This window comes from Hemiscyllium ocellatum, chromosome 26 (genome assembly GCF_020745735.1).
Source record: "Hemiscyllium ocellatum isolate sHemOce1 chromosome 26, sHemOce1.pat.X.cur, whole genome shotgun sequence".
Taxonomy (NCBI): Eukaryota; Metazoa; Chordata; class Chondrichthyes; order Orectolobiformes; family Hemiscylliidae; genus Hemiscyllium; species Hemiscyllium ocellatum.
Genome location: NC_083426.1, coordinates 15,155,163 through 15,171,728, shown reverse-complemented (window position 1 = coordinate 15,171,728; position 16,566 = coordinate 15,155,163). Strand labels below are relative to the sequence as shown.

The 16,566-nt window shown below is 42.7% G+C and overlaps 1 protein-coding gene across 3 annotated transcripts in view; it reads right to left on the bottom strand.

Moving 5' to 3' along the window:
• The window catches only part of LOC132828360 (prickle-like protein 1), a 152,685-nt gene that overhangs the window by 60,744 nt on the left and 75,375 nt on the right, over window positions 1-16,566 (bottom strand). The window contains exon 1 of one of the 3 annotated variants that reach the window (XM_060845392.1): window positions 9,054-9,118. The exons of 1 other annotated variant lie outside the window; for it this stretch is intronic. The gene's annotated coding sequence lies outside the window, so the exon portion shown is untranslated. Of the gene's footprint in view, window positions 1-283; window positions 465-9,053; window positions 9,119-16,566 lie in introns of those variants that run through there. One more of the 3 variants, XM_060845390.1, reaches the window with a different exon arrangement.

The window sequence follows — 16,566 nt, the reverse complement described above, 5'->3', positions numbered from 1 at the left end:
CTGAGAGTTCACATTCAGTTGTGGGGTGGGACAGTGCTTCTTTTAAAACCCATAAGCCCAGTCGAACTTCACTCTTGCAGATTCCATCCCCTTTAAAACTTCTTGATTTGAATCTCACTTTCAAAACTTGCTTGCGGGTACTCTGAACAATTATTAACTGTCTACCTCAGACACAGCGATACTACATTCTGGACTGGAAAGGAATCCCATGCCTTTCTGATTTTACACAATGTTCAGTGCAAGTAAATACGAAACAGACTTCAAGCAGCATTTGAAATTTTACCTTCTTCTCACTTTGATTTCTGGAGCTGCTGAATTCTTTGGTAGTGAAACACGTTTATCCTCTCTGTTTCACAGGAGTGCCTTTTCGTATTCAAAGTACAGCAACTGTGGTAAAGCAATATCCACTTATCTCTCGCCTTCCACTCCAGTTCTTTGCGTGTGGAGACTGACTGCTTTGTGGTGTGTTTAGCACTGAGGAGTTAGAACCACCCACTGTACATGAAGTACAGGAACTGACTTGCTTGCCCTGAGCTAGGTTATTTTATATGCTAATAACTCTTCTCCCATTGCAATTGTTAACCAGAGCTCACTTTATCAACCTGCTATCAAGCCTTCATAATGTGCTTTGTCAACAGACTGCAATAAAGGCTGTTTGTGCTTGAGAGCCCTGAACTGGCACCTTCTTCTAATGTAAGCTGTGAATTAATTGCATGGGGAAGCAGAGACCAATAGGCGAAGCTCTGTTGTACTTTCATTAGCTGTCGAGAATTCAATATGTTTTAAGCACTGTGTTTGTGCTAGTCAGGGCATATTGCAAAGTACTTTTCTGTTCATGTACAGAATGCTATCATGAGTAGGCTCAAGGGATTCAACACAAAGGCTGTCAGAATGTAAAGCTTTCACTGAAACTAATCCATATTTAGGTTTGCAAAATAGTGGCACCACTGGAGAGCAGAATTTGATCTGCTTTGTACTGCTGTTGCTGTCTTTTGACTCTCTGTGTAACAGTATCTTGTCACATTCCTTGAATGAGTCATAAACTCAGTCTTAAATGCACTGGTTATGATTTGGTTCGGATTTACATTCCCAGTTTGCAGCTTCAGTCCTGGTTAAATTCACGTATGGGTGAACAAATGGGTCTCGTGTCAGTGCTAATTTCGTCTTTGTAAAAGCAACAATAAATTAGCTGCGGAGAAAGTGAGGACTGCAGATGCTGGAGATCAGAGTTGACAGTGTGATGCTGGAAAAACACAGCAGGTCAGGCAGCATCCGAGGAGCAGGAGAATCAATGTTTCGGGCACAATTGAATTGAATTTATTGTCACGTGTATGGAGGCACAGTGAAAAGCTTTGTCTTGCAAGCAATACAGGCAGATCACAGAGTTAAGTAGTATAGATAGTAAATAATAAAAAAAGGTAAACAGTAGCAAAAACAAAAACACAGATACAGGCGAATGTTAAGAGTTTGAGAGTCCATTCAGTATTCTAACAACAGTAGGGTAGAAACTGTTGTGAAACCGGCTGGTGTGTGTGTTCAGGCTTCTGTACCTTCTCCCCAGTGATAGAGATTGTAGAAAAACGTTGCCAGGGTGGGATGGATCTGGCGGCCTTTCCTTGACAGCGAACCTGGTAGATGGATTCTCTCGATGGGAGATTGGCCTTTGTGATTGTCTCTGTAACTATCTCCGATCTTGAATGGTACAGTTGCCGTATCAGGTAGTAATACATCCAGAAAGAATGCTCTTAATGGTGCACCTATAAAAGTTGGCAAGGGTATTTGCCGTCACGCCAAATTTCGTCAGCTCCCTGAGGAAGAAGAGACGTTGTTGGGTCTTTGTAACCAGTGCGTCCACATGAAGAGTCCAAAACAACTTGTTGTGGATGACCATTCCCAGGAGAAGCTCTTCATCTTAATTCCTGATGAAGGGCTTATGCCCAAAACATCGATTCTCCTGCTCCTCGGATACTGCTTGACCTGTTGTGCTTTTCCAGCACCACAATCTCAACAATAAATTAGCTGCACTAAATTCTGACCATCAATTTAGCTCTTGGGATTAAAGTGAACCTGTTTTAGGGGTTAACCTTTTGCCAGGATTGATACAGAGGCAGGATAGTAGTTATTAGTGTTGCTAAATGAAGGTGGAACTTTCATCAAAAGAATCAAACTCCTTGCCATCAACAATGCCCAGGCCATGCCCCATTAATTGGCCAACATGACGTTCTGTAAGACCCATCCATTCCTAGACCGATTGGAAAACAATAAGACTTTTCATCAGTCAATTGGATGTCTCATGACTGTTAGTCAAATGGCTTTTCTCTCCTGGTTTGCTCTCAGCAGTACCCGAGAGATCAATCTCTAATTCCTGAAGATTCCAGGACAATCTGGTTAGCACTGCTGCCTCACAGCGCCTGTAGACCCGGGTTCAATTCCCGACTCAGGCGACTGACTGTGTGGAGTTTGCACGTTCTCCCCGTGTCTGCGTGGGTTTCCTCCGGGTGCTCCGGTTTCCTCCCACAGTCACAAAGATGTGCGGGTCAGGTGAATTGGCCGAGCTAAATTGCCCATAGTGTTAGGTAAGGGGTAAATGTAGGGGTATGGGTGGATTGCGCTTCGGCGGGTCGGTGTGGACTTGTTGGGCCGAAGGGCCTGTTTCCACACTGTAAGTCTAATCTAATCCGGAAGAATTGGTAATGTTAACATGTGTCCATTCTGTCTTCCTGTCTTCCCCAGTCATTAATTACTTGCACCATTCTCTCTGTTGGGACATATTGTTGCCAGAAACATCTTTAGTGCATGATTAATTTGTGAAGACTGATTAGAGATCAGTAATGGAACTGCCCTTGAGAGAACCTCTAAAGTAAACAAATTTACAGGGACCAGACGCTGACTGTAATTCTGGCACTGGCATTTAATACAAAAGAAGACATTTAGCATCTTCCGCGATAGTTTAATGATTGTCTGGCACTGGACCAAATAGACCAAGAGTGTCCTGGCATTTCATTGTTGTGTTCCTACATGGATACACCTGTGCTCGAACATACAGGGAGCAGGATTACGCTACACAGCCCCTTGCACCTACTCCACCATATAATAAGATCATGATTGATCTGATTATTACCTCAAAATCACTTTACCACTATCCCGATTACCTTTCACCCCTTGGTTATAGTCATAGAGTCATGGGGGTTTGCAGCGTGGAAACAGGCCCTTCGGCCCAACTGATCTATACTGATACATATCTATCCCATCCATGGACCTGTCCAAATGTTTCTTAATTGACAAATGGCTTCCACCACTACCTCTGGCAGCCCATTCCAGACACTCACCACCTTCTGTGTTTAAACGTTGCCCCTCTGGACCTTTTTGCATCTTATAACTACCTTTGTTTTATAAATATACAAAAAATCTACTTCCACCATTCCAATGAGTTATAAAGAAAGGCTGGATAGGCTGGGACTTTTTTCTAGATTAGAGTGGTGCTGGAAAAGCACAGCAGGTCAGGCAGCATCCGAGGAACAGGAAAATCAACATTTCGGGCGAAAGCCCTTCAACAGGAATAGAGGCAGGGTGCCTGCAGAGTGGAGAGATAAACTTTTTTCACTGGAGCATAGGAGTTTGAGAGGTGACCTGATAGAAGTTTATAAAATAACGAGAGGTTTAGTTAGAGTTAATGGTTGTTATCTTTTCCCTAGGGTGGGGGATTTGAAGAAAGGGGGCGCATTTTTGAGGTCAGAGGAGAGAGATTTGAAAAAGAGATGAGTCAAATCTTTTGCACAGAAGGTGGTTCAATATGGAATAAACTTCCTGAGAACATGGTGGATGCGGATTCAATTACAATATTTAGAAGACATTTGGACAGATAAGTGAATAGGAAAGGTTTGGAGGGAAATGGGCCAGGAACAAGTGGGTGGGACTAGACTGGTTGGGATTATGTTCAGCATGGACTGGTTGGGCCAAAGGGCCTCTTCCGTGCTGTGTGACTCTATGATTCTATGACTCATGATCCTCTGTGAGAAAACAAACTTACCTCATCTCTGTTTGACCTGGGTGACACTTTATTTTTAAACAGTCCCTGACACAACTTGCATTGGTTGATTGTTGAGGCAGAGTGCAGTAGCAGATTTGAAATTGATTTTCACCACAGTCTAACTTTATCCCCAATCCAGGGGCCTGATTGTTATACTCTCATGGAATACTCATTCACCTCAGTTTGTATATACCTACGTCCCAACAAATTCCAATCCCACTATTTATTTAGCTCAGTTTTGAAAGGGTGAATCAACTCATTACCTGCCTTAATGACTTTAGTTAGACATTCCTTCTAATTTGGTTTGAGGCATAGTAATTTCAAATCTGTGACCTCTAGCTCTTTGACAGCCATCTAAGCCAACTGCCTTAAGTCAACATATGTCTATTTATGCTTCTCGAGATTCTAGTACCTGTTCCACAACTGACCGTGATCTACGAAATTGTGCTCGCAATGTTAAAGCAGCAGATTGTTTGGGGGTTAACGTCTGAAAAATGAGTGTTACGCAGAACAAAATTGGGGGTTAATCTGATACTCTGATTCTGTCCCCATTGTAACACTGCACCTGAATATCTTCTAATCCTTCAGCTAGTTGCACCCACCAGTGCCTAAACTATGCACGACAGTGATCTTTTTTTTATTTCAAAAGTAAACTTTATTCATAAAATTATTTGGATCTCTTTACAATTGGTCATGCCATTCTTATGCACTAAACTATGTACAGCAGTGATTTTTTTTTATTTCAAAAATATACTTTATTCATAAAATACTTGGATGATCTATACAAGTAGACATGCCGTACATATGTAAACATTCCATTTCTTTGCATACCGAAACAGAGTTATCATTCCTATTTACAGGTCTGTACGATTACATTTTTAGCTGAGATGTCAGCAGAGCCCAAATGACTGTGCGTGCCCCCTGTTTGTTTTTAGGCAGGCAGATGTTACACGGTGGTCTTTCCCCACCGTGCTTGGCGGCAGTTGTCCCAAGCTTCATCGCGTCCCTCAACACGTAGTCCTAGACCTTAGAATGTGCCAGTCTGCAACACTCAGTCGGGGTCAACTCCTTCAGCTGGAAGATCAACAGGTTTCGGACCGCTCAGAGAGTGTCCTTCACCAAGTTGATGATCTTCCAGGCACAGTTGATGTTCATCTCCATGTGCATCCAGGGGAACAGGCCGTAGAGTACAGAGTCCCGCGTTGCGGCGCTGCTCGGGACGAACCTCAACAAACACCACTGCATTCCTCTCCAGACTTCTTCTGCATAGGCACATTCCAGAAGGAGGTGTGTGACAGTTTCGTCCTCCCCGCAGCCACTTCGAGGGCAGCATGCGGTGCGGCTGAGAGTCCGGGTGTGCATAAAGGATCTCACAGGCAGAGCCCTTCTCACCACCAGCCAAGCCATGTCTTGGTGCTTGTTGGAAAGTTCTGGCGATGAGGCATTCTGCCAAATGGTTTTGACAGTCTGCTCAGGGAACTGCTTGATAGAATTCCCCCCTCTCCTTTTCCTGAAGGGTCTCAAGGACACTACGTGCTGACCACTTCCTGATGGACTTGTGGTCAAAGGTGTTTTTCTTTATAAACTTCTCCATGAAGGACAGGTGATACGGAACGGTCCAACTACTCGGAGCATTCCACGGCAGCGAGGCCAGGCCCATCCTTCGCAACACCGGGGACAGGTAGAACCTCAGTACATAGTGACACTTGGTGTTTGCATACCGGGGATCCATGCACAGCTTGATGCAGCCACACACAAAGGTGGCCATCAGGGTGAGGGTGGCATTGGGTGTATTTTTTCCCCCATTGCCCAGATCTTTGTACAGCGCGTCCCTTCAGACCCGGTCCATCTTTGACCTCCATATAAACTGGCCCAGGTGACTGCAGTGGCACAGGTCCTGATGTGTACAGCAGCGATCACTTCAAGACAATAATGAATCTGACAGTTGTGACCACAGATTTCCTGCAATAGTTCCCAGTACATTTGCAGGCAACACCACTTCTTACTAATCCTGATCTTCCGATTAGTCAGAAACAATTGGTTTATTACTTGCTTAGAGACATTATTACATTATTCAGAAAGCCAAGGAGTATGGATTTGTTATTTAAGGCTGTTTGAAGAATAGTCGTACTTATTTTTGTATGGATAAAAGCCTAAGCGATGCAAATTCCCTCACACAATTCATATACCTGGATACAGTGAAAAGTTTTGTTTTGTGTGCAGTAAGGCAGATCATACCAAAAAAAGTGTATTAGGGTAATAGAATTCAGCGAGGAATACAATGTATGGCTGCAGAGAAGCACAAGAGTGAGATCAACAATAAATTTAAAATTTGAGAGATCCATTCAGAAGTCTAATAAAATGTGGGCGAAGAGTATCTACTAAAAGCAACATGTGAAAAGTTTAGTGGACTGAGTATGAATTTATGCATCTGGGCCCCATCATACTTGATTTTTGGGTGGCAAATTAATTTGTTGAAATGTAAAATTGCCAACCACTGAGAAGGCAGCCAGAAAAACCACAAATCAGCACATTCTTCCTATTTCTACACTGTCTGTCCTCACATTACCTATGTTCTTCCACCCACTGCTTGGTTCTTCTCTTATATCAGCTCCTTCAAAGGAATGCCACAGAAGAACCTAGTTTGCAGTCGGAACGTTCTTGCTGTGGCTTAGACGAACACCCACATTCACACTGCATACCGAAGTCTCTGAGGAAAGAGAGCCGTGCATTATACCACATTTTTTCATAACCACAGACTATCTCAAAGTCATTTAGAACCAATGAAGTAATTTTGAAGCATGGTCAATGTTGTCATGTAGGAAATGCAACAGCCAATTTTCACACAGCGAGCTCATAAAAATAGCAACGACCAGATCATTAGAAAAACTGATTTTGACTCAGAGTTAAATATTGGTCAGGTCTCCAGTGATAACTCCTTCGTTTTTGTAATGATGCCTCACTCTCCTCCTGTTTCCTTAGTATTTACAAGGAACTAATTCGGAGTGTGATGGAAAAGTCTACACTTGCCTGCATGAGTGCAGCTCCAACAATGCTCAAGAAACTTGACACCTTCCTGCTTGACTGCCACACCATTCATTAACTTAAACATTCACTCCCTTTATCACCGATGAACTAGTGGCAGCAGGCTGTACCATCTACAGGGTAAACTACAACAATTCCCTCAAGCTCTTTGGGCAGCACCTCCGACCCGTCATCCCTACCACCTAAAAGGACAAAGGCAGAAGATGCACGGAAACATCACAACCTTAAAGTTTCCCTTCAGTGGGGCAGCATGGTGGCTCAGTGGTTAGCACTGCTGCCATGCAGCACAAGGGACCCAGGTTTGATCCCTACCTTGGGTCTGTGTGGAGTTTGCATATTCTCCCCGTATCTGCGTGGGTTTTTCTGGGTGCTCTGGTTTCCTCCCACAGTCCAAAGATGTGCAAGTCAGGTGAATTGGCCATGCTAAATTGCCCATAGTGTCAGGTGCATTAGTCAGGGAATTGGGCACGGGTGGGTTACTCTTCAGAGGGTTGGTGTGCCCTTGTTGGGTCAAATGGCCTGTTTCCACACCGTAGGGAATCTAATCAAGCCTCAGGTAATCCTGACTTGGAACTGTGTCACAAGGTCAAAATTTTGCACTCCCTTCCCCATCAACACTGTGAGTGTCCTGAAACTGTAAGGACTGCAGTAACTCAAAAGCAACTTGCCCCACCTTCTCCAGGCAATTAGGCATGGACAATAAAAAGTGGCCTACCTATTGCCACTCACTTCCCATGACTAAAATTTAAAAAAAAACAAGCCAGGCACACATTGCTTACAGATAAAGGCACACAGTGCAGCCAGTACAGAGCTAATTGTGCAAATTTTCCCTATGAAACCTGTCAACTAGTGACTCAGATCAATTTTACTCACAGAATTCCTCAGGTAAAACTATGCTTCCCTTACTTGTGTTTCTCTGGAGAAAGAATCCTGATGTACTTGGGTGACTGCTGTGGAATTTGCAGACTCATGTACATTAAACTTGCAAGTCTCATCCTTTCTCCAAGTCACTGAAGCATATGACAAATGCTGGAGATTACAGCAGGTCAGACAGCATCCACAGAGAGAGGGAGAGCGATCAAGCTAATGTTTAAAGTCTGGATGATTCTTCAGCAGAGCTGGAGTGAAGTGACTTTGTTAGCTTGCTGTCTCTCCATGGATATTGCCTGACCCGCTGAGATCTCCAGCGTTTATTGTTTTCAGCACAGATTCCAGCATCTGCTGTAATTATGCTCCTTCATGGAAGGATATGACTGGTGTCAATATACAATCAGTTAAATTAATGCAAAGACCACCAGCATACAAATCACAGCTTCTGGCAAACATTAATTATTTTACTGCTTTTCATCTGAAGCTGTCCTCCTAATAACATACTGTTATTGCTTGCAGCAATCCAAGCCCCTCTGGCTAAAACTTTTACTTACCCCTTTAACAATGCTATTGCCTTTAAACTTTAGAAAGTGTCTGGATTTCTGTTTCCCCAAAGGCCTGAGCCTAACAGGGTAATAAAGGCATACAGTGTTTTGACAAATTTATCATATTTTTAAATGATTTCTTTTTACTTTCCATTCAGCCTTTTTCACTTAATCCATACTATAAACATTCATTTTTTTTGCCTCTCTAAAAATTGTTTACTTTGTTTTACCAGGCAGCTTCTGAAGACCTCACTTCTGGGAGGTCTGCTCCCTTACCCCACCCCTGCCTGAACTCTTCCCAGGTCCAAGACTAATTTGTTTCCACATCTGAATTTTCCTGGGTGTAGCTGCATTTTTCTTTGTCTCCTAAAAGCTGCAGCTGAAAATTAATTACGCCTTTTCATCAAGGAATACCATTTCGCCCAGATTTTCTTTTCATTCTATTCTGTTAATCGTTTCTTAAGACAAATAAAATGAAAAGCCATATCTGCCCTTTCTAGTGGCTCAGGTGGAAATGTAAGACATGGAGACATTGCTTGAAGAGAAGGAATTAACTCACTGACCTCCCACCTCAAGATTTCACCCTTTTTGCCCAAAATCACTTGAGAACTGTCTTCATCTCGCTGCGGCATGTTGGTAGATTGTTGTATACAAAATGCCTGTCACGTCATCCTACACATCAACAGTGACAACACTCCAAAATATGTCGAAGTTCTTTTGAGCTGTTTCTGAGATAAGGCGAATGCAAATTCTTTTGTCCTTTTTTAATTGTAAGGCCTGGACAGATTCAAGTTCTGACTTGATGCCTCTGGTGTTACTTTACTCATAACCAGAGTTCCATATTGCCGTCTATTTCACCGTACAATTCAGTAAGCGGATTAGTGACTTTTGAGGTGAACTAAATGTTTTATTTTCTTGCTGGTTTTCTCTTCCATCAGGCACAATTCCAAATGTTTTAGCCATTTGCCATCCTTCATGTCTACACCTTGCTAGTGAGTGTTACAGTATCTGGCTGTCCATCTGCACATGAATGCAATTCTCATTGCGATGTCATATACACACGCCCAATCTGGGTGGCAGGTTCACCATCAGAAGCAGAAAACTGGAGCTGATACAGAAGTTTGCAATTCACCACAGGTTGGTGATGGATGTTGGGATGGGTGGGTGGTGTGGGAGCTTGGGAAGGGGGAGGTGGTGAAAAGTGGAGCGGTGTAGGTTAGCAATCCCAAGCTTTTCTGATTTCTACAGTTCGGCTACTCACTGAATAAAATCACTGAACTGTGTGTGTTTTATTCCCTTGGTTATAAGTTGATATATTGTCAATATAGTGACAGATTCCAATTCAATTTAAGCAGTCAAAAGTCATCTTGATTCTTGGTGCCTTAGGCATGTGATGTGATACATTTCTGGGGATTAATGTGTGTAAATGGGCTTGCAAGAAAAAGGCTGAGTGCACTTACTGTTTCATATTACTTATAAAACACAAGTAAACACTATAACGGTTTGTGGATAAATATTACGTATCCTCTATTTATAAGTCCACAGTAATGTCAGGACTGATCCTGTAACTGTTAGCAGAATGTTGTCAGGATAAACTGGGGGTAAAATTCACCATTGACTGCTGTGCAAAAAGCATCATGGAGGATCAGTTACACATTATAGACCCTCACCTCCCCACCTGCCGCACCACCCCCCAACCTCCTTCCACTCCTCAGACTCTTCTTCCTTTGTCTGGTTTTGTATTCCCGCTGAAGCTCCCTCTTGGAATGTCTTACCAGAAGTAATGGTCACAGTAGTGAAAAGTAAGTTCAATCAGGTTCACTGTAGGAAGGCAAAAAGCGAGTGGGACTATTTGTTGAAGATCTGCAGAGGATGTCTGTTTTTGATGACAGTATTTGGTACTCTTGCCTTTATTAGTCAGTGCATTGAGTATAGGTGTTGGGAAGTCATATTGTGGTTGTACAGGACATTGGTTAGGTTATTTTGAAATACTGTGTGCAATTCTGGTCTCCTTGCTATAGGAAGGATGTTGTGAAACTTGAAGGGGTTCAGAAAGGACTTTCAAGGATGTAGCCAAGGTTGAATGGTTTGAGCTATAGAAAGAGGCTGAATAGGCTGGGGTTATTTTCCTTGGGGCGTAGAGGTTGAAGGGTGACTTTAAATAGGCTTAAAAGATTATTATGGACATGGATAAGGTAAATAGACAATGTATTTTCCTGGGATTGGGGAGTCCAAAACTAAAGGACATAGGTTTAAGGTTAGAAGGGAAAGATTTGATAGGAGCAGAGGATGGTGCATGTATGGAATGAGCTGCCAGAGGAAGTTGTAGAGGCTGGTACAATTGCAGCATTTAAAAGGCATCTGGATGGGTATATGTATAGGAAGGATTTAGAGGGATATGGGCCAAATGCTGGCAAATGGGACTAGATTAAATTAGGGTATCTAGTCGGCATGGACGAGTTAGACTGAAGAGTCTGTTTCCGTTCTGTACATCTTTACAACTCTAGCAACAAAAAAACCATTGCCCCATTACATGACGTTTTTGAATTTATCTCTTGAAAGTGGTGACCTATACTGGTTCCTTTGACAGTTCTCTATCACCTTACAATAACCATTCTTTCGGCTTGTTCAGGCAACATTTATTGGCAGTTTATCTGGCTTCTTAAAGTCCACATGGCTACTTTACCTAAAGGTATCACTGGATATTCCAGTAGGAATTTACAGAACCTCATTTTAATCCTGAGAATGAGTAGCTAGTACAAAAAAATTCTTTACTTCCCCCTATCAGTTTATCTTTTGAACCCTGCTCCAGTATCATGACCTTGTAATGGTTTATTTGTGTCAATTGATTTAAAAACCAACGATTAACTCAACACATGGGATCAAACAGGACTCTTTTCAAAGCCGCAGAACTGTTGGCAATGATAACAAATTTTGTTAATGAATGGATGACCTCAATTTAGTGAGGGCATTAAGATTGTGGTCAGGCTTGTAACATTTAACACAATCTTGTGCCTCAGTCTTGTAATGGATATCTCTTTACAACTTTGTTATAATTACTGCACAAAAAAGAAAACCATTTTCAGCTGCCAAGGCCCAGTGTTCTGGAATTCCCGCCCTAACCTCATTGCCAATCTACCTCTCTCCTGCATCTCTGGCACTCTACCTCTCCCTCACCTTCTACCATTCTACCTTTTGTCATCTCTCTGACCATTCTAGCCCTCTCTCATCTCTCTGACCACTCTACCTTTCAATCACCTCTTTGCCAATCTATCCCTCTCTCATGTCTCTGCCGATCTATCCCTCTCTTACCTCTCTGCCAATATATCCTTTGCTCGTCTCTCTGCCAATCTACCCCTTGCCAATTATCCCTCTCTTACCTCTCTGCCAGTCTATCCTTCTCTCACTTTTCTGCCAATCTAACCCTCTCATCTGTCTGCCAATCTAACCCTCTCACCTCATCTTTTCTCCTTTATGATGATCCTGTCGTAACTCTATGACCAAATGTGCCTAATCTAGAAACATTGGAATAAGTTGAGGCCTTTCAGCCCCTTGATCCTTCCTCAACATTTGCTGAGATCATGGCTGAACTGATTTTTATTTTGCGCACTATGTCAAATTGTATTCAATAATAATGATCACACGCAACATCTTGGAACATTTGATGATGAATCCAAATTGCTCCTTTTTTTTCTTCAGCTGGAATCAGGAATAAATTACTTTAGGCTAAGATCCAGATGACAGAAAAGGTAATCAGTATCACTTTGACTTCAGTCAGTTGGTGAAGTGAAAGTCTTCGATTATCAGGGATCTCCCCAGACAATTAAAGGCAAATATTCCAATGGGAAGGAATAATTATGATGTTTCCAGTGTGGGCTACACTGCTAGGTCCTCCTTCCACTCCACATTGACCTACTGGCCACTGACCACATCTGAAATATAGGTACTATAACCTGTTCATTAGACTACACCTTCTGCTAACATATTGAGGAGCAAAGGTAAGGTAGAATTTTTAAAAATATCTTTCAGAAAAGGAGAGTCAATTTATTTTCAAAAGTCATTGGAATATTGACACACTCATGGTTCAAAATGAGCTGTTTGTAGGCATTTGATTTGGTTCCTTTGAGTCCCCATATAGCACCTTGTAAAATTTATATTGATGCAACAACTTTAATGTGATAAGTGATTCCAAGGGTTCAAAGGAGTATACTAGAATAAAATATGACACTAAGCAACATATAAGCAACGGCCTATTAATCCAGAAACTCTGCTAATGTTCTAGGGAGCAGGAAAATTGACGTTTCAGCCAAAAGCCCTTCATCAGGATTCGATTCCTGATGAAGGGTTTTTGCACGAAACGTCAATTTTCCTGCTCCTCGGATGCTGCCTGACCTGCTGTGCTTTTCCACCACCACTCTGATCTAAACTCTGGTTTCCAGCATCTGCAGTCCTCACTTTTGCCTAATGTTCTAGGTTCAAATCCCGCCATGGCAGATGGTGGGATTTCAATCCAATAAAAATGAAATCTGGAAGTAAGAATTGAATGATCACCATGAAACCATTGCCAATTGTTGGAAAAACCCTTCTGATACACTAATAACCTTTAGGGAAGAAAATCCGCTGTTCTTACCTGGTCTGGCCTCTACATGTCTCCAGACCCATAGCAATGTGGTTGACTCTCAACTGCCGTCTGAAATGGCCGGAGGGAGCCAGTCAGTCCCAGGGTAATTAGGGATGGGAAGGAAATGCCGGCCAACCAGTGATGCCGTGTCCCACAACGTGAATAAAAAAGAAAAAAAAGCAGAGTTGACCCAAGGCTTGATCAAAGAGATAGATTTTAAAAAATGCCCTAAAAAGAGAAAGCAAGTTAGTGGGGCAGACTGGTCTGGGAAGGTACTCCAGTGCAAGCTGCAAGGTAATGCACAGTTTTGGATGTCCTTTCGTGAAGGAGGACTAAGCCCAGCCACATGGAAAAGGATAGCGCTGGAAAAGCACAGCAGGTCCGGCAGCAACCGAGGAACAGGAGAATCAACGTTTCGCGCATAAGCCGTTCATCAGGTGTGTGTGTGTGTGTGTGTGTGTGTGTGTGTGTGTGTGTGTGTGTATGTGTGTGTGTGTGTGTGTGTGTATGTATGTGTGTGTGTGTGTGTGTGTGTGTGGGGGGGGGGGCGGGCGGAAGTTGCGGGATAAATAGGAGGGTGGTGGTGGGGATGGGGGTGAGGTAGCTGGGAAGTCAATAGGTAGATGCAGGCGTAGGGTGATAGTGATAGGTCGGAATGGAGGGTGGAGCGGATAGTTGGGAAGGACGATGTTTAGGTAGGACAGGTCAAGAAGGCGGTGCCAAGTTGGATGTGGAGAGGTGGGGAGAGGGGAGATGAGGAAGCTGGCAAGGTTGACATTGATGCCGTGTGGTTAGACGGTCCCAAGGCGGAAGATAAGGCGTTCTTCCTCCAGGCGTCAGGTGGCTTGGATTTGGCGGTGGAGGAGACCCAGGAAGTATATGTCCTTGGTGGAGTGGGAAGGGGGAGTTGAAATGTTTGGCCAGTGGTCCTGCACCCTGCACATTAACTCTGTTTTCTCTCCACAGATGCTGCCAGACCTACTGAGTTTCTCCAGTTACTTCTGTTTTTGTTACAAGTTTAACAAATAATAAAGAAAAAATACGTGTTTCTATGGTACCTTTGGCATGAAATAAAAGTCCTAAAGGGATTAATAGAAATATAAAGGATAGAAATGCTTGACATACAAAATAGATCTGAATGCTAATAGCAATGTAACATTTATTCTGTTTACAACCTGATTGCTTCTGGATTATGCAGTTGCTAATTATATTGTATGATTGAAATTATGACACTTAGACTTTTAATTCCTACCTGATTTACAATTTTGTGGATTATGTGTTCCTGTGCGTGCATGAAAAGTATGAGGTAAGTGGCTATTTTAATTTGGATCAGTCCTAATCATAGGTTAAGTTTAACACATAATGCAAAGAAACCAGTTTCAAACCAGTTTTCTGTTCCAAAGGCTGAGTGATGATGGTTTGAGCAATCTGGAATTATTCCAGTTAAAGGAGTATAACAGAGTGCTTGAAACGGAGGCATTTTTAGTATGACTGTTTGATTAAGCATGATTTTAGAGTCACAGAGTCATATTTTTGTACGCACAGAAACAAACCCCTCAGTCCCACTCATCCATGTCAACCACATATCCTAAATTATCTCGATCCATTTGCCAGCACTTGGCCCATATCCCTCTAAACCCTTCCTATTCATATATCTATCCAAATGTCTTTTAAATGTTGTAATTGTACCAGCCTCCACCACTACCTCTGGCAGCTCATTCCATATACGCTCCTCCTTCTGCGTGAAAAAGTTGCCCCTTAGGTCCCTTTTATATCTTTTCCCATTCACCTTAAACCTATTCCCTCTAATTTTGCACTCCCCTATCCTGGGAAAAAGATCTTGGCTGTTCACCTTATACATGCTCCTCATAATTTTATAAACCTCTATACATCAAACAACAAATTTGAGGCTGTTGAATCAATTTTTTCAGCGTTAATTGGAATCATGATTTCTATTAAAACAAAGTCAGCCATCTCCCATACCAGTGTAGAACACACTTCTAATCAATCAGCAATTTATCCAACTTATCACTAAGCCCATGTTTTCCATTAAAATCTTTTGACTTACCAAATGTGCCACCATTTGGAGTTGGTACCAGATCAAATCTACACAGGGGAAGATGGATATGTAGAAGTGTTCGCTTTCTTAAATGGCTCAGTGGCCAACAACATTCTGTAAAGTTCCTATCATATATCAATCTTTAATAGCCATTAACTTCCATAAAATAATGGGTGGCATAGTGGCTCAGTGGTTGGTGCTGCTGCCTCACATGATTTGATTTCACCTTCGGGCTGTCAGTGGGGAGTTTGTACATTCTCCTGTGTCTGTATGGGTTTCCTTTGGGTGTTCTGATTTCCTCCCGCCGTCCAAAGATGTGCAGGTTAGGTGGGTTGGCCATGGGAAGTACAGGGTTTCAGGGATAGGATAGAGGGAGGTGGGTCTGGGTAGGATGCTCTTGAGAGGGTCATTGTGGTCTCAATGGGCCGAATGGCCTGCTTTCACACTGTAGGGATTCTATGAAATGGGCTGATGATTGTGATAAATAGTACATAAAGGAATTTTACAGAAAGTGATAATCAGCTCACTGCCAAGTGAATTTAACCCCTTGGTGGCTGCAGAATTAATTTGATCTCTAAGCCTTCATGGCTCTGATGATTTATAGTTTCTCAGGGAGCTGTGGCAGGCTACCTTCTCACCCAGAGGGGGACACTACCACTGTGCTCAGTGTCTTTTATTTTGGTTGGATTGTGAATTCTCTCTTCTCCTGATTTTTTTTTCTCTTCTTTTCTGGTGCCGATTGCAAGCGGCAGATTTTGTGGAGAGCAGCTGCCTTCAGTTCTTCGAGTGTGACCATTCCTCAGCTGTGACCATTGATATTGATTACAAACTCACTGATTCACTATGGGGTCAGCATCCAGAACCTCAATTTCTTGCCTTATTACAGTGGCTGCACTTTAAAAGTACTTCATTATGAAGTACCTGGGGACATCCTGGGGTCAAGAATGGTGCTATATGAATGCAAAACTTCTTTTCACTCAATATTGTCATATGGGCCATTAAACAACAACTTGTGTTTATATAGTTTCATTAATATTGCAAAATGGTCCCCATGTAGTTCACAAGAATGTTATTGAAAGTTGACATTAAGCAACACCAGGAAACAATAAGATACATGATTAGATTAGATTAGATTACTTACAGTGTGGAAACATGCCCTTTGGCCCAACAAGTCCACACCGACCCGTCGAAGCGCAACCCACCTATACCCCTACATTTACCCCTTACCTAACACTATGGGCAATTTAGCATGGCCAATTCACCTGACCTGCACATCTTTGGACTGTGGGAGGAAACCGGAGCACCCGGAGGAAATCCACGTAGACACGGGGAGAACGTGCAAACTCCACACAGTCAGTCGCCTGAGTCGGGAATTGAACCCGGGTCTCAGGCGCTG